This window comes from Chiloscyllium punctatum, chromosome 43 (genome assembly GCF_047496795.1).
Source record: "Chiloscyllium punctatum isolate Juve2018m chromosome 43, sChiPun1.3, whole genome shotgun sequence".
In the NCBI taxonomy this organism is placed as follows: Eukaryota; Metazoa; Chordata; class Chondrichthyes; order Orectolobiformes; family Hemiscylliidae; genus Chiloscyllium; species Chiloscyllium punctatum.
The window spans coordinates 10,341,263-10,360,534 of record NC_092781.1 but is presented as its reverse complement, the minus strand read 5'-3'; the positions used below and the strand labels follow the sequence as shown (position 1 = coordinate 10,360,534).

General features: G+C 42.9%; 1 non-coding gene across 1 annotated transcript; it reads right to left on the bottom strand.

Annotated features, from left to right (window-relative positions):
- Positions 1-5,081: 5,081 nt before the first annotated feature.
- trnai-aau (transfer RNA isoleucine (anticodon AAU)) lies at positions 5,082-5,155 on the bottom strand. Its single transcript has one exon. It is a non-coding gene; the product is annotated as a tRNA-Ile (tRNA).
- Between the last annotated feature and the right edge of the window lie 14,117 nt (positions 5,156-19,272).

Below are 19,272 nucleotides of genomic sequence, written 5' to 3'. Positions count from 1 at the left end.
ATCCAAGCCCCTCCAATGCATGGACATATCCAGATGCTTTTTAAATATTGTAATTGTACTAGGTTTCTCCACTTCCTCTGGCAGCTTATTCCATACACATAGCACCTCTGCGTGAAAAAGTTGCCCTTGAGGTCTCTTTTATATCCTTCCCACTCGTACCCCAAAACTTGATAAGGAGAGGAAGGATAGGCTGGGATATTTATTCACTGCAGCACAGGAGGTTGAGGGGTGACATTATAAAATCAGGAAGAACGTAGATGAGGTGAATAGCAAAGGTCTTTTTCCTCGGGTGTGGGAGTTCAAAACTAGAGGGCAAAGTGTTCAGGTGAGAGGAGAGCGATTCAAAAGGGACCTGAGGGCAACATTTTTACACAGAGAGTGGTTCATGTGTGGATTGAACAACCAGAGGAAGAGGGAGCTTCAGGTACAGTTACAACATTGAAATGACCTGTGGACAGATGCATGAATAGGAAAGGTTCAGTGGGATATGGACCAAAGGCATCGAAATGGAACTAGTTTCGTTTGGGAAACATGATGGACATGGACAGGCTGCACCAAAGGTTGCATCTCAAGCGATCATGTGACAAGTTCTTACAGACAGTGAAAGTAAAACGACACGACGATCCCTGACACCACACCGCGAACCACGCCATCGCTTCGCATGGTCAGTGTGGGGAGCGAACCCACGACCTTGGCGCTATTAAGCACGATGCTCTAACCAGCTGAGCTAACGGAACAACGCTGCTTTCTTTTTGCCGTCGTCTCGAAAGCAAATGCCTATATTGCCAGAGCTCAAAACCACGGCGGCTGTTCATTTTCTGCTTCATATCGATCGCACGATAGTCTGAAGTATTTCCTTTCGTTGCAAAGCTTTTCAAGAAAAAAAGCATTTACTTTTCAGAACGCCCATATTCGAGTTAACCATTTGCTCTGATCTCCAAAATTAAACACAATGTCCGGAAGCATGCAATTTCAATCGCAATGCCAACAGCTCAGCGGCAGCTTGTCATGTTGACAAACATCGTCTAGAGAAACGTACTTTCAACGGTCGCACACTGTTCTTCTCGATAGTCGCAGACCTTTGGAGTCAGGGTTAGGTGCTGCTGATAAACTGCTACGAACCTTATGACAAATGCATTTGAATTGTAATCGAACAGTGGGATTCTTTCTGCTCCCGAACGACGCAGTTGCTTTGGTGTCAGCAACAGCTCAGAAGTCAATTGTACGTTTTGCTCAAGGACTCATGTTGCTGTGCAATCTTCGTTTGACAGCATATTTTGCAAGTTATCACGCCTTCCTGCAGCGTTTATCAGCGACAGATCAGCTGCTAAGATGATTGCTTCAGACAGCATGCTACATCCTACATTTGAAAATGGAAAAGGTGCAAACGTTTACAGGCTGAACACTCACTCACTATTTTGAATGGCGCGTCAGAGGCTGGGAGCTGATCTTACGGAGGATTTCCAATCATGAGGGGCATGAATCGGGTAAATAGACGACTTCCTTTCGCTCAGATGGGGCATTGCAAAACGAGAGGGTATAAATCTGGGGGTGTGGGAGGGTGAGAATTCGAAAGGCAGTGAGGGCCAACGGTGCACGCAGACGGTGGTGCGTTTTGGAATAACTTGCCAGACGATCTGGTGATGGATGGTATAATTCCAATACTTTTAAGGAATCTGGACGAGTATTTGAAAAGGAAGGGTTTCGAGAGAAATGACTCAAGTGCATGCAATCGAGGCTGGATCAGTTGAGGACATCTGTTCGGAATGGACGAGTTCGACCGAAGACTGTGTTTTCAGTGCTGTCCATATCTAATGGCTCTATGATAGTGCAGGTGAAATGATAAAAAAGATAAATAAAATAAATGAAGTAAAATTGTCTGAAGTTGTTGAATTCAAACTACTTCAGGAAATTTTATTTTAATTATTTTATTTATCTTTTTCAGTTGTGTTTTTTTCACTGTTCTGTACCTCTTATTTCTTGATTGTCTCTCTTTCTCTCGCTCCCCACTCTCTCTATACCTTTTCCTCTGCTCTTCCGCTTTGCTACCATTCTCCCCTGTTTTCCATTTTGTCTCTGCTTCACCCATTCCCCCACATATTTTGTCACATTGCACTGCCTTCAGATTGCCTCGTTCACGGCTCCTAATCTCCCTTTAATCTCTCCATGCACTGTCATTATCACCTTTGCATCTGGTGCCTTGACTCACCTTCTGTCAGCCTGGTATAAATAGCTCCCTAATTCTCCCCCTTTTTTTTATCTTTAACAAAGGTTCAGTTAGACTCCAAACGTCAGCTCTTTTCTCTCCGTGCAGATGGTGCCAGACCTGCTGAGATTTTCCAGCATTTTCTCTTTCAGTTTCAGATTCCAGAATCCGCAGTAATTTACTTTTATTAATGGCGCTATGATGTTGCTTGTGATATGATAACTCCAGTGTGGATGCGTAAGAGGTGAGCAAGCGTGAGGGTGAATTCCCTCTGGAAGTCGTGTGACAAGTATTAACAGAGATCCAGGAAAATAACATGAACGAAGCTTTGATTTGAATTGAAGCCTGAACTCTGGTTCTTCTCCGAGACTGTGCCTGGTCTGCTTAAACTGCATATATTTCATGTTTTGCATTTGATTGTGGACACAATTGAGACTGATTGATTTGCTGCAGACAACATCCACCAGTCATCACGGGTACGGCGAACAAGTCATGCGTCTAACCCTGTCAAATGTTTTATTGTGCAGGTGAGGCTTCCTGCTTCGTGGATTCGTGGATCACGTTGTTTGGAAATACAGCAACGCAGCTGAGATCCGGCATGGACCAGCGAGTTGATGTTCATGACAGCGATGGTCGGCTTTCGAACGAATACACATCTCAAGCGATCATGTGACAAGTTCTTGCAGACAGTGAAAGTAAAATGCCACGACGATCCCTGACACCACACCGCTAACCACGCCATCGCTTCGCATGGTCAGTGTGGGGATTGAACCCACGACCTTGGCGGTATTAGCACCACGCCCTAACCAGCTGAGCTAACGGAACAACGCTGCGCTCTTGTTGAAAGCAAATGCCTATATTGCCAGAGCTCAAAACCACGGCGGCTGTTCATTTTCTGCTTCGTATCGATCGCACGATAGTCTGAAGTGTTTCCTTTCGTTGCAAAACTTTTCAACAAAAAAAGCATTTCCTTTCCCGAACGCGCATACTCGAGTTAACCATTTGCTCTGATATCCAAAATTAAGCACAATGTCCGGACGCATGCAATTTCAATCGCAATGCCACCAGCTCAGCTGCAGCTTGTCATGTTAGGATACATCGTCTGGAGAAACGTACTTTCAACGATCGCACACTGTTCTTCTAGATATTCACAGACCTTTGGAGTCAGGGTTATGTGCTGCTGATAAACTGCTACGAAACTTATGACAAATGCATTTGAATTGTAATCTAACAGTGGGATTCTTTCTACTCCCGAAAGACGCAGTTGCGTTGGTGTCACAGCAACAGCTCAGAAGTCAATTGTACATTTTGCTCAAGGACTCATGTGGCTTGTGCAATCTTCGTTTGACAGCATATTTTGCAAGTTATCACGCCTTCCTGCAGCGTTTGTCAGCGACAGATCAACAGATAAATAGACAAGTTCCTTTCGCTCAGATGCGGCATTGCAAAACGAGAGGGTATGAATCTGGGTTTGTGGACGGGTGAGAATTCGAAAGGCAATGAGGGGCAACGGTGCACGCAGACGGTGGTGCGTTTTGGAATAACTTGCCAGACGATCTGGTGATGGATAGTATAATTCCAGTACTTTTAAGGAATCTGGACGTGTATGTGAATAGGAAGGGTTTCGAGAGAAATGGCTGAAGTGCATGCAATCGCGGCTGGATCAGTTGAGAACATCTGTTCAGAATGGACGAGTTCGACTGAAGACTGTCTTTTCAGTGCTGTCCATATCTAATGGCTCTATGATAGTGCAGGTGAAATGATAAAAAAAGTTAAACAAAATAAATGAAGTAAAATTGTCTGAAGTTGTTGAAATCAAACTACTTCAGGAAATTTTATTTCAAGTATTTTATTTATCTTTTTAGTTGTGTTTTTTTCACTGTTCTGTACCTCTTATTTCTTGATTGTCTCTCTTTCTCTCGCTCCCCACTCTCTCAATACCTTTTTCCTCTCCTCTTCCCGCTTTGCTACCCTTCACTCGTTTTCCATTCTGTCTCTGCTTCACCCATCCCCCACATATTTTGTCACATAGCACTGTCTTCAGCTTGTCTCATTCACGGCTCCTAATCTCCCTTTAATCTCTCCATGCACTGTCATTATCACCTTTGCATCTGCAGCCTTGACTCACCTTCTGTCAGCCTGGTATAAATAGCTCCCTAATTCTCCCCCTTTTTTTATCTTTAACAAAGGTTCAGTTAGACTCCAAACGTCAGCTCTTTTCTCTCCGTGCAGATGGTGCCAGACCTGCTGAGATTTTCCAGCATTTTTTCTTTTAGTTTCAGATTCCAGAATCCGCAGTAATTTGCTTTTATTAATTGCTCTATGATGTTGCGGGAATTATGATAACTCCAGTGTCGATGCATAAGAGGTGAGCAAGCGTGAGGGTGAATTCCCTCTGGAAGTCGTGTGACAAGAATTAACAGAGATCCAGGAAAATAACATGAACGAAGCTTTGATTTGAATTGAAGCCTGAACTCTGGTTCTCCTCCGAGACTGTGCCTGGTCTGCTTAAACTGCATATATTTCATGTTTTGCATTTGATTGTGAAAACAATTGAGACTGATTGATTTCCTGCAGACAACGTCCACCAGTCATCACGGGTACGGCGATCAAGTCGTGCGTCTAACCCTGTCAAATGTTTTATTGCGCAGGTGAGGCTTCCTGCTTCGTGGATTCGTGGATCACGTTGTTTGGAAATACAGCAACGCAGCTGAGATCCGGCATGGACCAGCGAGTTGATGTTCATGACAGCGATGGTCGGCTTTCGAACGAATACACATCTCAAGCGATCATGTGACAAGTTCTTGCAGACAGTGAAAGTAAAATGCCACGACGATCCCTGACACCGCACCGCTAACCATGCCATCGCTTCGCATGGTCAGTGTGGGGATTGAACCCACGACCTTGGCGTTATTAGCACCACGCTCTAACCAGCTGAGCTAACCGACCGACGCTGCTTCCTGCTCGAAAGCAAATGCCTATATTGCCAGAGCTCAAAACCACGGCAGCTGTTCATTTTCTGCTTCATATCGATCGCACGATAGTCTGAAGTGTTTCCTTTCGTTACAAAGCTTTTCAACAAAAAAAACATTTACTTTCCCGAACGCGCATACTCGAGTTAACCATTTGCTCTGATATCCAAAATTAAGCACAATGTCCGGATGCATGCAATTTCAATCGCAATGCCACCAGCTCAGCTGCAGCTTGTCATGTTAGGAAACATCGTCTGGAGAAACGTACTTTCAACGGTCGCACAATGTTCTTTTGGATACTCACAGACCTTTGGAGTCAGGGTTAGGTGCTGCTGATAAACTGCTACGAACCTTATGACAAATGCATTTGAATTGTAATCTAACAGTGGGATTCTTTCTGCTCCCGAAGGACGCAGTTGCTTTGGTGTCAGCAACAGCTCAGAAGTCAATTGTACGTTTTGCTCAAGGACTCATGTTGCTTGTGCAATCTTCGTTTGACAGCATATTTTGCAAGTTATCACGCCTTCCTGCAGCGTTTGTCAGCGACAGATCAGCAGATAAATAGACAAGTTATTTTCGCTCAGATGGGGCAGTGCAAAACGAGAGGGTATAAATCTGGGGGTGTGGGCGGGTGAGAATTCGAAAGGCAGTGAGGGGCAACGGTGCACGCAGAAGGTGGTGCGTTTTGGAATAACTTGCCAGACGATCTGGTGCTGGATGGTATAATTCCAATACTTTTAAGGAATCTGGACGTGTATTTGAATAGGAAGGGTTTCGAGATAAATGGCTCAAGTGCATGCAATCGCGGCTGGATCAGTTGAGAATATCTGTTTGGAATGGACGAGTTCGACCCAAGACTGTGTTTTCAGTGCTGTCCATATCTAATGGCTCTATGATAGTGCAGGTGAAATGATACAAAAGATAAATAAAATAAATGAAGTAAAATTGTCTGAAGTTGTTGAATTCAAAATACTTCAGGAAATTTTATTTCAAGTATTTTATTTATCTTTTTAGTTGTGTTTTTTTCACTGTTCTGTACCTCTTATTTCTTGATTGTCTCTGTTTCTCTCGCTCCCCACTCTCTCAATACCTTTTTCCTCCCCTCTTCCCGCTTTGCTACCATTCTCCCCTGTTTTCCATTTTGTCTCTGCTTGTCTATGCTTCACCCATCTGCAATCCATGCTCCATGTGTGGTTTAGTTTCCCCTGAAAGTTTAATTGAATTTCGAACTCTTTCACCGTTGGTATAGAACGTAAACGTTATTGCAATCTAGCCAGTTGCATATCCCAGTAATAGGATGTGGCAGGATAAAAGGGGTAAAATAGTCTCTCCTTGAAGTAAGAACATAACAAACTACTTAATCTTCTGCAAATAATTAATGAGGGTTTTCTAAAAACAAATTATACGTTAATATAACATTCTTCTTTTGTCTGTTTTATGACGTGACCTATGCAAATGAGGACAAGGCTTATCATGGTTTCCCATGGTACAACTGAAACCAAATTTACACATAACACCTTGACAAGGTAAAGACCATCTGGAGTATTTCTGCAAATGAATTGTTCCATTTTTTTGATGCAGTTGGCCAGTATGACTATCACCTTGGTAATGTTCCATTCATTGAAGGATTCAATTTCTCGGCACACAAGAATGTCATCCTGACATGGGTGGCATACAGTCTCCTGTTGTCCAGAATCACACGTACAGCTGGCCTCCTCTTGTATAATAATACCGATCAAGACAAGTCCATACAAAAGTATGAAAATAACTCTAATCCTGGTAGTTATTTCTGTGGCAAGTTAAAATATCCAAAGCAAACAGAAAGTTGCAATTCGGAACGGCAATTGTGACGTATTGACCTGTTTCTGACTTCTTATCGACATTTTAAAAATTCGTCACAGTCTAAATATCTTTATTATTTTGTTATCAACTCTGATTTTCTTCATCAAATCTGCCATCTCTCGCTCCTCCTCCCCCTTATATAGATCTCCAATAACCTTACAATCATGGATGTAAATGTTTGGCAGAAGATTTGCAGCTCGGGTGCTCGTTGATGTGGTTCTGTTTGCTGAGCTGGGAATTTGTGTTGCAGACGTTTTGTCCCCTGTATAGGTGACATCATCAGTGCTTGGGAGCCTCCTGTGAAGCGCTTCTGTGATGTTCCCTCCGGCATTTATAGTGATCACTATAACTCACTATAAATGACGGAGGAAACATCACAGAAGCGCTTCATAGGAGGCTCCCAAACACTGAGGATGTCACCTAGACAGGGGATGAAACGTCTGCAACACAAATTCCCAGATCGGCGAACAGAACCACAACATGGATGTAAATCCATGCAGATCTCCCTGCCACCTTCACAGCAGTAGGGGTAGTGAGGTGCAATTGACATGGTCCTTCCCATCAGTGTCGAAGGCCACGGCGCGTCCAACTTTTAAGAAGGACATAAGACTGGCTTAATATTGTGAAGTCCTTCAAGAGAGGAGAGTTTTTCCTAAGCTGCACGAAAGTTAGAATGAATTCTTCGCAAACGTTTCGTCAGGCAAAGTACATGAGAAGTCATATCATCCGTCATATAATGAAGGTGTACAGAGGCAATGATACCATTCCAGAGGGTATGAAAAATTAAGCCATAAGTTATTGCGGAGGGCCGAACAACAAATCTTTCCCACTGGTTTGCAGCGAAGGTGAAATAGTGCAAGTGGTAATAGTTTAACCCAGGAGAGTCCAGTTTCTGAAGTTAATTTTGCAAGGTTAATTTTCAAAGGTTGGTTACAGAGTTCCACAAGGTCCGCAGCCTGTGGGTGATACGCACAATGAAGTTGACATCTGATGGCAATAAGAGAGCACATTTCCTCATTTGTATCACCAATAAAATGAGGCCCGTTATCTGAAGACAGGCAAAGAGGAATTCCAAAACGGAGAATAATTTCCTTCAGTAGGATACTTACAACAGGTTTAGCAGTCGCGTTTGAAGTAATATAAGGCTCAACCAAATTAGAGAAAACATCAACAATAACTAAAACATACTGATAATATTGACATTTTTCTAATTCAAAAAATCTAATTGAAGATTCTGAAAAAGTTCCCTTAGGGAGGGATGTTGACCCGCAGGGCAAGGAATACCTGTTCCTGACGTATAAGGCATCCATCACTTACTTGATAAGCCATCTGCTGGAGGCAAGAATGCCACCAGGTATTCAAAAGCAGATCAGACGTTGAGTCTCATTATGAATACACTCAACAACCCATAAAGCCAGTTCATTTGACATACAAATCTGTCCAGCTGGAGTGGTCCATAGTTTAGTAACAGGATTACAATAACAGCCAGATTTAGAACGCAACTGCCTTTCAGATTCAGAGGCGTCCCTCTGCAATATAAATGCATCTTGAATGGTTGGCATTAGTTTATCCGAGGCAGACTTAGTATTGACAGAACGTTCAGACTGACTCATCATTTTAGGCACAATCATTCGGCGTTTACAAGCTGCTCGTTTTGCAGCCATGTCAGCGACACGGTTACCAACATCAACAGAGTTTTGACCTTTTCCATGAGCAGTACACTTTATCACAGATACCCGCTTTGGAAGCAAGAGCGCAGTTAGCAGGTCTGATACTAATTGTGGTTGAGAGATGGGAGAACCAGCTGATCATTAAAATTGCCCTGCTACTCCACAATTGCCCAACATCATGTACAACACCAAAACCAAACCGCAAACCAGTATAAGTGTTAGTGCGGAGTCCTGTTCCGATAATACAAGCACGAACGCAAAAGGGTCGGCTTGCTGAACTGAAAAAGGGCGATCAAAGGCAGCTAATTCAAAGATAGAGCCACAGTCATCAACTATAGTGTAACCTGAAAGACAAGTTCCAGTACGGTTGATAAATGAACTTCCATCAGTGAATATATTAATATCAGGAATGGAGATTGGCATATCAGAAAGATCCGGCTGAACTTGGACATCCTCGTTAATGAGGAGAAAACAATCATGTTATGAAGTTATCGTTGCTGAAGGAGGATGAGCTGGAAAATTCGATCGATTGATGGTAGTGCAATTCTCAAAAGTCAATCGAGGGTCATTTGAAAGGTAAATCTCACATAATTTTATCGAGCTGCTGTCAAGTGCTGAGTTTGCAAATTTCCTAAAAGTGTAAATACTGAATGTGTACTGTAAAGGACGATGTCTTGTTGCAGTGTAAAGTTCTCTGCCGACATCAAATTGAGGTAAATGGCATTTAAATTCTGAGTACAACGGGAATGTCCTAAAACAGCAGGGTCATGTTTAGTAGAGAAACAAGCAACTGGGCGATGTTTGTCTCCTTGTTGTTGAGTAAGCACTGAAAAAGCGCAGTCATCTAAAATAGTACAAGAAAATTGAAAAGGCCTATCATCAAGAGGTCTTCCAACAGTTGGAGCTTGTGACAAAGTTTGTTTCGGTTCATTAAAAGCGTGCATTACTTCTGAGTAAAGTATAAATTTACCCTCGTTGGAGATATATGCGGTTAATTTCTTAATGAGGAGAGCTGGGTTGGGAATCTATTGTCTACAAAGTTGACCATGCCCAGCTATTGGCGCATTTGCCTCGCAGGAGTTGGAGCTGGGAAGTTGACAAGAGGACTGATGCGGCTCTGTTCCTGGGTGGATGAAGCAGCTGATACAATAAAACCCAAAAACCTGACTTGACGTAGTGCGATGGAAACTTTCTTTGATAAGACGACACAACCAAATTGCTTCAAGTAATTCAGAAGAAGGACAACATCAGATCGATTTGATTCTTCATCAACGCTGTCTTCAAGGACTTCGTCCACATATTGAACTAATGTAGACCCACTTGCTAAGTTGAGACATTTCAATTGTTTCTGTACGATCTGAGAAAAGTGTTGGAGAATGAAGGAAACCCTGTGGTAGTCGAGTCCACCGTTAGCTGTTGTCCATTAAAGGTGAAGGCAAATAAGTTCTGGCTGTTCTTTTGAAGTGTTAATGAGAAAAATACACGCTGAAGTCAACAACAGCAAAACATTTAGCATCCGCAGGGATAGTTGGTAAAATATGAGCTGGGTTTGGAACTAAGGCATGGAATGGCTGAACAGTGGCATTGATATCTCTCAAATCTTGAACCATGCTGTATTGATTTGGTTTTCCAGGTTTTTGGACAGCAATATTTGGAGTGTTACAAGGTGATTGGAATGGGACTAAGATGTCTTGATGGTGAAAGCTTTCTGGCAAACAAGTAATACTTGGAATAGCTTGCTCTTTCGGTGGATACTGGCGAATAGATGGCAAAAAATTGGTTTTAAAGCGACGGAAATAGATTCACAGTCTGTAAGTCCATTATGAGTCAATGTCTCAGACCATACATTCGGATTGACGAAGTCAAATCTGTCCCAACTCTCATGATGCTGAAGTGTAGCATTGCAGGAGGTAGGAGCTGTGTAATTTTGAACAGTCATAGCATTTTGTATCATCTGCAACACGTAACAATTTGGGTCAACTTGATAATTGCACAGTGAACCATAGGGCCAAGTTGTTTAGCATGGTGCGGTGGGTTAACTTTTCCAATATTATGAGGTGCTGATAAGTCCCCTGGCGTCCATGGATGAGGATGTATTTCAACGAAATCTGCATCTCCTTCTGGACCAGTGACATGGGCCAGTCCATGTGAACAGTCCATTTGATTCTCATTGAATCTGTGAAAAAAATTTCAAGAGTTTTATCCTGGCCTGCTCGATAATAAGCAAGAGTAATGTGATCGGCAAATTTATGAGGATCAATATCATGTTGCCACCATTGCAGTTAGTGGATACAGAAAATGGACGTTCGGATGAGTCAGTATCGAGCTGGACACCATCAGGGGAACATGCAAGATTAACGTGAAAGTCACAAAGCAAGTCTCGTTCCATCAAGTTGCAAGATATTTTCTTTAAAATCACAAAATGATGAAACAGGGAATAACCTCAAAAGTAAACAGGAACTGGTTCACAAATTGGATATTCTTTGTTCTCCCATTGCAGACCAGACAAACTCTTCATTCGTTTTGTAATTGGCACGTCCATGACAGATTTTACAGAAGACATTGAAGCTCCTGTGTCAATTTGAAAACGATACCACCTGTTGGTTACTTTAAGTCGGACTGTGGGTTCATGCTTGAAAGAGAGGACACGTAAAGGACAATTACATAGCCGTTGAAAAAAAGGATTATTCTGAGAAAAATTGGTAAATTGTCTTCTTTGTTCTTTCTTTAATACCTTTTTAGGGCAAACAGCACACCAATCGGAGAGCAGCATTGGATCGGGCAGTCACGGACCTAATGATATCGCCTCTTACAATTAAAACAGCCAATAGGCATATTTCTGGATTGAGGGTAATGTGCCCTTTGATAACGCCCGCGATTATTGTTTTGGTAGTTACAAAACCTGGATTAATACGCAGGCATGTTTGATCGGAATAATTCCTTCTCGAAAAATAAATCCCGATTTCACACGGACTTGAGGCTTTTCTTCATTTTGATGTTTTCATAAAACGCTAATAGAACGATGGATTTGATTAGGAGTGGCTTTAACCCAATTCAAGTTATTTTTCTTGACCGTTGTGGTAACAGAAGACAGCAAACCGTTCAATAAAACAAAGGTTATCTGTGTAGTAACAGCATTAAAATTTCGGTCTTGATCTCCAGAATAAGATTCATATCATTCTCTAAAACGTTCCAAAAAATCCTCAGCCGTCTGTTTATATTTCGGTCGATGTTCCAGAACATGAGCAAAGTCAATAGTTTTTTTGCCAATACATCAGATGCATCAGCTAAAATGAAATCTTGTCTTTGTTGCTCCTGAATTATAGCATTAGCAAAATCAGTAAAATTGTTATGATTAATGTGTCCAATACAACGTGCATATTCAGAGTGAGTAAAAAATTTCTGTAAAAGAGACCAAAGGTTCTTTGCATTACCATCATAAAAAGTATTTGTGGTATTTTAGAAATCAACAAAAGGCTGAGGTGCCTTGTGAGGTTCCGGTGCATTACTAATGACAGATATAATTTCATGGGGCTTCCATGGGCAATAAATGTGGAGAGTGGCGTTAGGAGCAGCAGATTGAGGGTTCGGTAGTTCCGTTACAGGGAACATGCTTAATGTGGGTGTCTCATCTTCAGAAGAGGAATTTGAGAAAGTTTCTGATTGTTGCACATGACGCTTAGTATTAGATCTGGACTGATTTTTAATCTGAGTATTATAAGGAATGTGATCTCCATTCTGAAAAGGGTTAGGAGGATCAAGGGTCTTTGTACCTTCAGTAGTGCATGCTTCGGATCGGGGTATAACGGCTGAAATTACAACAGTTTGAGATTTCGAAGTACAAGGATCATTGACAGGCCTGAACTGGGAAGACAGAGAAATGGGCTGTGGGGGAGTGACGGGAATTTGAGAATTAAGTGAATACGTTGGACATTCCAAAGACTGATTAGCCTGTTTTCAATGGGAGCCGCACAAAAACACACTCATCGATAACTGAATGATCATTGTCTTCCTCTTTAAAACTAAAGCCAACCATCGAACTGCGTAGTTCTGTTTTTTTACCAGTCACTTGAGACTTCGCATTTTGCTTCTGTAATTGTTTTGCTCAAGCACCTTTACTTTAAACAACCTCAACAGATTTCATAGCACCATTTGCAGTCAATTCAATCCCCAATTTGAAGGTAGTGTCCTATCACGACCGGCAAATTGATTCTTTGTGCCTCTCATCACAAAACTGTCGCCATAGTCCAATTAACTCATTCCTTCCCGCTCCCTTGTTATGTTGCCAAATCAATTACGGGGCTGATTAAACCAGTTGAACAGCTTTATGGCCACATAATGGTCATTCTTCATCACTCAATGTTTTGTTTATAGCTCCAGACAGTTTTCTAAAGGCCTCAGAATTTTCGGGAAATTTCTCTAATGTTGATGACAGATCATCTGTTCTGTTATGTAATTGCCCATTTCAAAAAATTACTCCAATCAATACTTAAGTTTATTTTTAGACAAGAAATATTGCATTTTTTTCATAAAAGTTAATTATTTATTTACTTATTATTATGTATTTTTTAATTATATTAACAATAACCTATTTTAAACCTGGAGGCCTTTTGTCTTCGCTAAAAAACATCAAATATTGGGACCCAACTTCTTCCCTAATTATTTCAAATGTCGGGGGGCCTCTTGCCTCCTAGAAACTTCTCATATTGGGAGTCACCTTACTCACTACTGACTTGAACGATCGGAGCCCTCTTAAATAACTGCCTATATTGAAAGTGTTCAGGGCAACAGCCTCCGAAAACTGTTGAAAATACAAGCATCCGAATTTAAAGAACCTGGAAATTTACAAAATTCGGGTATCCGAAGTGTTCTTTTTTTAACCCTGAAATTAACGAAGTTCGCGAGATCAAAGTTTTTTTTTAACGTGGAAGTTAACGAAGTTCAAGAGATTGAATTTCTTTTAATCCGGAAATTAACAAAATTCAAGAGATCGAAGATTTTTTTTAAACCTGAAAAGTAACGAACTTCGAGTGATCTAAGTTTTTATAAAAAACACCGAAATTAACCAAGTTCGAGAGAACAATTTTTTTTAAAAATCGAAAATTAACATAAGTTGAGATTTCGAAGTTCTTTCCTAAAACTCGAAAATTGACGAAGTTCAAAACATCATTTTTAAAAAACCCTAAAATTAACGAGCTTCAAGAGATCGAAGCTTTTTTCAACCCAGAAATTAATGAAGTTCAAGCGATCAATTATTTTCAAACCCGAAAATTAACGAATTTTGAGAGATCGAAATTTTTTTAACACCGACAAATGAAGTTAAAACATTCCAAAATCGAAAGGAAATGAAGTTTAAGCAATCGACTTTTCTAAGATCTGAAAATGAAAGTCCGAGCCCGAAAATAAACGAAGTTTTTTTTTCCAAATCAGAAACCGTTTATTACAAACCTCGAGAGATCATTGGAAACCAAGAAAATTCGGGAGTTTGTTTTTGAAAGATCAGAAAATAACGAATTCAGCTTTTAACCCTCCCCTCAGAATTCAGCAATTTTCGAAGACCACTCTCCAAGTATCAAAAGACACTCAACTTCAATTCATCTCTTTTCATGTTTTAAAACATTTTTTTAAAAGTCCCCCAAACCCTATCTTACTCTGACTGATCCTTTCAGGCTGGACTGGAAAATTAACAGCAAGGGGTCACATCAAAAACAATTTGAATGAGAGGAAAACTAAACACTGTCAACATGCTCACATCTGGCGGACCGACTTCCTCAACACTCAGTCGTGAATGATATTTAACTCTTACACCGCTGTTAACAATCTGTCTGAGCTAAACCGTGTCAAAGCTCCAAAATGAAGATGTCGAACCCTCAATAGGGGTCTCTTGGTTCGAGATCAGCCGAAACTATCGACAAATGCGGTCTGTTGCAAAAGCAAGGATCATTAGTTTATTGAATTAAGTTACTTTGATACAATTCTATCCAGCAACACAGAGGTGAAAGCGACTGTGTTCTGTGGTGAAGTTGCACAATTACATTTGAATATTACGCAATATTTCTGTATGTTTAAAAAATTAATACAACTTTAATCACAAGAAAGACGGATCACATACAATAAGGTGACATGGTTTACAGCAATTTAATCCAATGATATTTCCTGGAAAAGGGGTCTTCATTCCAAAAGCAATCAATTGAACTGTAATATGGTGATATGAATGAAGACAGGGTAATCCAATGGTATTTGTTTATGAAGGATATCTTATTTACGTCAATTTTCATGTCATGTATCACTTCAAGGTTAGTTCAAATGGTCAATTAATGTGTCAGCATTCATCTTATGAAAAAATCTATTTTCCCCGTATCATTGAACTGCAAGTTTATTCTGCAATCAGTAATATGTTTCACAGGCCATTTTATGGTATTCTTTTAAATCAGAAAAAAAATTTAAATAATAGAAATCTACTTTTTTGCCTAAATTCAAATTTTTAGATCCTCTACAATGTTAGGCTTTGACACTCCCGTCTCTCCATCTGGATCTCTCACTCTCCACCCCTTCCCTCCGTCTGCCTATTTCTCTATCTCTCTCCCTCCTGCACTGTCTGAATCTCATTCTCCTCTCCCTCTGTATGTAAATCTCTGTGTCTTTCTACCCTGTCACCACCGCTCTGACTCCCTGTCCCTCTCCCACTGTATAACTCGAGCTCTGTCTCACTAACTGGCTCTGACTCTCTCTCTCCCACTTGCAGACTTTCTCCTTCACACCATCTCACTCTGTCAAACTCCCACTCTATCTCCCTCTGTCTGATTCTCTGTCTCTCTTTCCCTGTGTCTGACTGTCTTTCTTTCCTTCTCCCCTGTCTGAATCTTTCTCTTCCTCTTTCTAAAATTTACTCCTTTCCACTGTCCCTCTGACTGACATTCGCTCTCTCCTCCCTCCATCTGATTCACACGCATACTCTCCCGCTGTCTGACGTTGTCACACTGCGTAACTCTCGAGCTGAATCTGTCTCTCCTTCCCTATATCTCTCTGTCGCTCTCACTTCCTCTACCTCCTCTCTCCCTGTGTCCTAATCTCTCTTCCTGCACCTTCCCACTGACTTCCTCTCATTGTTTCTCAAACACATTCTCTGTCCGACGTCCTCTCCATCTCTTCCCCTCTGGCTGACTCTTCTTCTCTCGCCTTCTGACTGACTCTTTTTCTTCCTCTCCCTTTGTCTGACTCTATCTCCCTAACTATCCCTTTGTCCGAATCTCTGTCTCCCGCCCCCGTCTGTCTATCTCTCTCTTACTCGCTCTCTCTGTCTTTCTTTCTCTCTCCTCTGCCTCTGTCTGACGCTTTCTTTTCTCAGTCTCTCTCTGTCTGACACTCTGTCCCTCTCTCTCGGTCTGACACAAAGAAACTCTTTCTTTCTCCTGGTGTCACTCTCCTTCTGTCTGACTCATTCTCTCTCTCTCTCTCTCGCACTCCGATATATATATCCTCTGTCTCACTTTCTCTCTCTCGCTCCCCGGATGCCTGATCCTCTCTCTCTCTCCGTCTCACTCTGTCCCTCCATTCCCCTCCCTTTGTCTGACTCTCTGTGTATCTGTCTCCCCGAACTCGCTATGACTCTCTCTCTCCCTCTACTTTACACATTTTCTCTGTCCTTCTCCAAGTGTCTGTCTCTGTCTCTCTCTCCTTCTGTCTCAATCTGAGTTTCTCTGTGGCACTTTCACTCTGCCTGACACTCTGTCTATCTCATCCCATTTTCCGATTCTCTCACTCTGTCTGACTCTCCCATTCTTTTACCCTATCCCTCTTTCTGACTGCCTCTCTCCCTTTCCATCTGTCTGATTCTCCCTGTCCCTCAGTCTCACTCTCTCTCTCCCTCTTCTCTCTCCCTCTGACTGATTTTCTTTATCTCTGCCTCTCCCTCTGTCGGATTCTCTGTCTCTGTGCCCATCTGTCGGATTATCTCTCCTTTCATCTCACTCTCTCTCCCCACCCATCCTCCCTTGTTGACATTCACTGTTTCTCGATCTCCCGCTGTATATCTCTGTCTGTCTCTGTTTTCATCTCCCTCTCGTTGTCTCCCTCTCCTCTCCATTTGGTTTGCACTCTCCCTCTTACTCTGCCTAACTCGATATATATATATATATATATATATATATATATATATCTCCCTCTGCTTGGCACATTCTCTCAATCTCCTTCTCCGAATGTCTGGCTCTATCTCTCTGTCTCTGTCTCTCGCCGTCTCGCTCTCCCTTCCTCTCCTGCTGTTTGAATCTGTCTGTCTTTATCTCTCTCACACACACACACTCTCCCGTTCTGTCTGACTCCCTCTGCCTTCTCCCTGTCTCTCTCTCTCTCTGCCTCTCTCTCTGTTTGACTATCTCTCTCTCTCTTTCGCTCTTCCACTCTCTCCCTCTCTCCTCCCGCCTCTTCAGGGGTCAGATACTCTCTCATCCCTCCCTGTCTGCCGCTGTCTGGCTCTCACTTTCTTCTTATGTTTGTCTGATTCTCACTCTTTCACCCCCTCACCCTCTGTCTCACTCACAGTATTCCTCCTCTCTCTCTCCCTGACTCTCTCTCCCTCCCTGTCTTTGTTGGTCATTGTCCCTCTCACTCTGCCTGACACACCCTCCCACCCCTTCCTCTAACTGAATATTCCTCCCTCAATATCCCTCTGCATGAGTCTATCACACTCCCTCTATATCCTTCTGACACACTCTCCCTCTTCTTGACCTCTCAAACGTTGTCTCTCTCCCTCTCCCTCTCCCTTTCTCGGACTTTCTCTTCCCCATTTATCCTCTGTCTGACACTCTTACAGTGTCTTCTTCTGCCTCTGTCTGACTCTTTCTGTCTATGTCTGCCTCTGTCTAAATCTCTGTTTCACTCTCTGATTCTGCCTGTCTCTTCCTTTCCCTATCTCTTCCCCTCTGTCCCCCCCTTATTGCCCCTCCCTTTTACTGACACTCTCTCTATTTCTCTCACTGCCCAATTCTATCTTTCACCCATCCCACTGCCTGACACTCCATCTCTTCCTCTCACAATTTCTCTCTCTCCCGCCATCTCCATCGCTGTCTCACTCTATCTCTCCTAATCCTTCTCTCCAAATTCTCTTTCTCTGCCTCTCTGTTTCTCTTTCTCTACGACTTCCTTCCTCCCTCTCTTTCTCTCTGTAACTCTCTAACTACATCGATCGGAATCTATCTGACTCTCTCTCTCTCTGTAACTCTCTGTCCTCTCCCTCTGTCTGACTCTTTCTCCTGCTTTCCCTCTCTCTCTGACTCTCTATCTTTCCCCCTTCCTCTCCTTCCGTCTGAGTCTCACTTTCCTCTACCATTTACTGTCTGTCTCGTTGTCTGCCCCTTACCCTCTGCCTACTCTCTCTCTCTTCTTCTTCCGCTCTCTCACTGCCTAACTCTCTCTCCTTCGGACTGACTCTCACTCTCTCTCTCTCTACCCCGTCTGAGTCTTCCTCGTTCTATCACACACTGGCACTCTCTCTCCCTCTCCTCTGCCAGACTCTTCCCCCCGTCTCTCTCAGACTCACTCAGCCTGTAACACTCCATCTGTCTGACGGTCTCCCTCTCCCTCAGTCTGAAACTCTCTCGCCGTCTCACTCTATCTGAAATCCTCTTGCCTTCTCTGACTCTTTGTCTCGCCACCTCCATCTGTCTGCCTCTCTCTCTCCCTCTCTGTCTGGCCTACTCTCTCTTTCTTATCCCTCCTATTGCTCAACTCCCCCTTTCACTCCCTCCCTCTCCCTTTGTCTCTTACTCTTTCACTCACCTCCTCCATCTGATTCGTTGTCTCGCCCTCTCCCTTTATCTGACACTCTCTCTCTGTCTCGCCCTCTCTCTCTCACCCTCTCTCTCTCTTTCCACCCCACCCGCCGGTCTGGCTCTCTATCTCTCTCTTTCCACACCCCGTCTGACACTCTCTTTCCCTCTGTCTCCCTCTCTGTCTGACTCTCTGTTGTCTCTTTCTCTCCTTCTGTCAGAATCTCACTCCCTCCCTCTCCCTGATTGTCTCTCTCTCCAATACCCTATGTCCGACTCTCTCTCCCTCATCGTCTGCCTGACTCTCTCCGTCTCTCGGTTCCCCCTCCCTCTGTCTGAATTCCGTCTCTCCTTCTCGTTGTCTGTCTCTCTCTGTCTCTCCATCCATCTTCCATCTGTCTGACGCTCTGTCCCTTACTCTCCCCCTCTGACTCTGCCACACCTATGCTTCCACTTTCTGACTCTCTCCCCCTCGGTCTCAAACTCTCTCTATCTCTCTGTGACTGTCTCTCCCTCTTGTTTCATCTGACTCACCCTCTTCCTACCAGCTGTCGGATTCTCGCTTTCTACCCCCTTCCGTCTGAATCTCTCACCCATCCCACCCGATGTCCGATATCTCTCGCTCTCTCTCTATCCGTCAGGCTCTCTCTATCCCATTCCTTCCTCCTGGCTCTCTCGCTCTCCCACATTCTGACTCTTTCTATCCGTCTCCCTCTCCCTCCGTCTGACTCTCAATGTCCTATTTCTCTGTCTGTCTCCCTCTTTCTCCCCATCCTATATCTGATTCTTTCTCTTCCCCGTCCCTTTGTCTCACT